General features: G+C 35.0%; 1 non-coding gene across 1 annotated transcript; it reads left to right on the top strand.

Moving 5' to 3' along the window:
* The first annotated feature begins 2712 nt into the window (after positions 1 to 2712).
* LOC123570120 (U1 spliceosomal RNA) lies at positions 2713 to 2878 on the top strand. Its single transcript, XR_006694126.2, has one exon. It is a non-coding gene; the product is annotated as a U1 spliceosomal RNA (small nuclear RNA).
* Positions 2879 to 3250: the final 372 nt, after the last annotated feature.

A 3250-nucleotide genomic window follows, 5' to 3' on the forward strand; every position in this document is an offset into this window, starting at 1 on the left:
CAAGTATAATAGGAGAAAATAACTACATCCTGCCCGGAACATACATATTTTTCACTTTAGAAAAGTCTTCTAGTAAAACAAAAGATGTAGGAGAATCACCTCTGCTTTTTGTTCATTGGCTTTCCTATAAAGCATGCCATTTTAATGGCCCCTTCTTCCTTGTTGGTCAGGCAAATTAAGCTAATATGATATATTGGGATTGGGTCTCTCAAAACTTGCTCCTCAGAACCAGCCATATTTATGTGCAAACATTTCTAAGAAACAATTATCCTTTGAAATTGCATAATGGTAATGAACATGGTAAAGAGTAGAGAACATCCATTCTAGAGTCATCAAGCTGACCTGTCTGGGTCTCTCAGAGTGTTTGCTGTCTTCAGGCCTATGGAATCTCAGTACTACCTCTTATGATCTGTGTTAAGATATGTCCAACTTCTTGGACAAGTTATTTAACCTCTCTAAGCCTGTTTGCTCAGCAGAAAAATAAACAAAGTTAAATGAGATTTTGAACATAATGAATTTAATGCGAGAGTTTAATAAATGTTGTTATAACTCTTAACCCATCTGCTCTTGGCTAAACACACACACACACACGTGTGCACGCGCACACACACACATTACTATTTTACAGGTAACTTAAATGCCTGCTAAATAAATACCTTTTACTGACTACAGTTAGACAAATTGCACAACTTAAATGTGGTGCTGTGGATTTTAGCTCCAAAATATAACTGAAGTCAACTATACTAATGTAGGAAAGAATCAAAATATGAAATAAATAAAAGTTTGTATTATCAATATAAAACAGCTACTAGTTCCCTAAATCTAATTGTTAAACCACTGTATATATGAAGCTCTACTCAAAGTAAATTGACAGCATTGCATTTAGGCTGTACAAGTATAATGTAATCATGTTACATAAATAGCAAGGTCCTGTAACTGACCAAGAGATGTTCAAGATAGAGTGACATCCCTGATTTTTACTGTCCTATCAAGTTCTTTGTTTATGCCTCTAAATTCAATTAAAGATGCAATTATGGATGTTTCAATATATTTATTTGCTCTGCCCAGGGTTTTTAAAGCAACTACGATAAATTCGTATATTCCTGTTAATTGACACACACTTTGCATCCAACTGGTAAATTCTGGCTCTTTTGCTTTGAAAATTGAGGCAAAGCAAGCCCATGCAAAATTGATTCTACACAGGTTTCATCACTACTTTTCCAGCCACTCCAACTGTGAGCAGTATTATGTTTCCCACAAGGGCTGCTGCTTAGAGAGGCTTGGATGAAGTCATTTTGCCAGAAGAGTCTCCAAGGTGGGCAAGTCAGCCATGAAAACAGTTTTGAGATAGGCCTAGAGTTCAAGATGAGAAGAAAATTTCACTGTTCAGAAATAAATATTCCCAAAGACACGAGTTAAAAACAAAATCCAATCTATGGTTGGCTAAAAAATATTTCAAAGAATATGCCTGAACACTTTGGAGGGAAAAAACAACCAGCATCTTTTAAAAAAAACAATGAAACTCAAACAATATAAGACTCATTGCTTGAAAATGGCAGCTTTTATCAGCAAAAGATACCCCATAGTTTAGATGGTCCTGCCTTTTGCCTAAAATGTATTTCATGATGTTAGCTGCGTTAAAATTTTCATAGAACACAGGAGAGCATGAACACATATAGCTGAGTTCAAACGCCGAATGTTTGGATTTGATCCTTCTGGGGTTTGTTTGTTTGTTTGTTTGTTTTTGCTTTTAGTCCCTGAGTGATAATATTCAATCAGACTTTAATTGTCAAATATTTATTAAGAGTTGCTTTTTCTATAATCTGATATGGAATGATTTTCAGGTTACATTTTTAAATTCAAAAAGCAAGGTGAAGAAGAGTTATAGTAGGCTACTTTTTATGTAGTGAAAAAGAAAAACATAAGGATATATAAAATTATTGGGTTTTGCCAAAAAGAAAGAATTGTAAACCAGAAACTAATAAATTTGATGAACTGTAATGGGGTGGGGGCAAGAGATGTCAGGGAGAATAACCTCAGGAAAAAAAGAATCAATTCAAGTAACTTTTGAACATAATATTCTGACCATTGATTTTTGTGAGATATGATCTAAGGATTGTAAAGTAACCATATGCTTTAGTTAGTGGACCTATTGCTAGAGTAATATTGGTATTATAACTTTCAAATTATTGTATGTGTATTGTGGGATTAAACAAATAAGGAAATCCATTAATGGTATCAGGAATATAGATTTTCACTGTAATAGAAAAATGATACAAATATAAAGCAAAAGATAGTGAAAATAAGTTATCTTGAGATGCTAAATTTGAATTGGAATATCAGCACACTTCTTACCTATTTCTGTTGAAATAGTAAAGAATAGTGTTTCACAGAGTATGTTCCATGGTCTTTGCATCAGAATTAAGTCCAGTTATTTTAAATTTATTGAGATTTGTTTTATAGACCATTTTTTTCTCTATCATTCATGCTTTCTTGTTTCTTGAGGGTCCGAGATTTCTTTTCTCAGTTCCTTCTACTTAGGGAACTTCCTTTAAGCAATACTTTGAGTAGATCTGTTGGTGACAAATTCTCTTAAGTTCCCTTCATCTCAGAATGTCTTCTTTCTCCTTCATTCTTGAAAGATAGTTTTACTGAATTTAGAATTCAGGGTTAACAGTTCTTTTCTTTCAGCACTTAAAAATGTTGTGCCACATACTTACACCTGGCAGGGGAGATACCATGATCACGAAGGTGGTTTTCCCAGGGCGAGGATTATCCATTGCACTCCGGATGTGCTGACCCCTGCGATTTCCCCAAATGTGGGAAACTCGACTGCATAATTTGTAGTAGTGGGGGACTGCGTTCGCGCTTTCCCCTGAGTTATTGTCGTTTTCAAAGTAGATCTTGTTCGTTGCAGGAGCAAATACTAAGCGTTTAACGTGAGTTGACACACAGATCTTCTTTCCCCGTCTGTAACTTACGCTGAAACTAAAGATTTTATCAGGTAGTGGTTCTCATGCTTGTAATCCCAGCAGTCCGCGAGATATGGCCAGCAATATGTTTATGTTAATGTCGTTCGAGCTCAGGAGTCAAATATGGTGAACTCGTCTTTACTAATCTCTTAGCTTTTTTGTTGTTGTTGTTCTATAAAAATAAAACTAAGTTTTTCAAAACAAAAACAAAAAAATGTTGTGCCACTTCCTCTTGGCCTCCATGGTTTCAGAAAAGAAACCCCGAGTCATTCAAATGG

This window comes from Macaca fascicularis, chromosome 18 (genome assembly GCF_037993035.2).
Source record: "Macaca fascicularis isolate 582-1 chromosome 18, T2T-MFA8v1.1".
Taxonomy (NCBI): domain Eukaryota; kingdom Metazoa; phylum Chordata; class Mammalia; order Primates; family Cercopithecidae; genus Macaca; species Macaca fascicularis.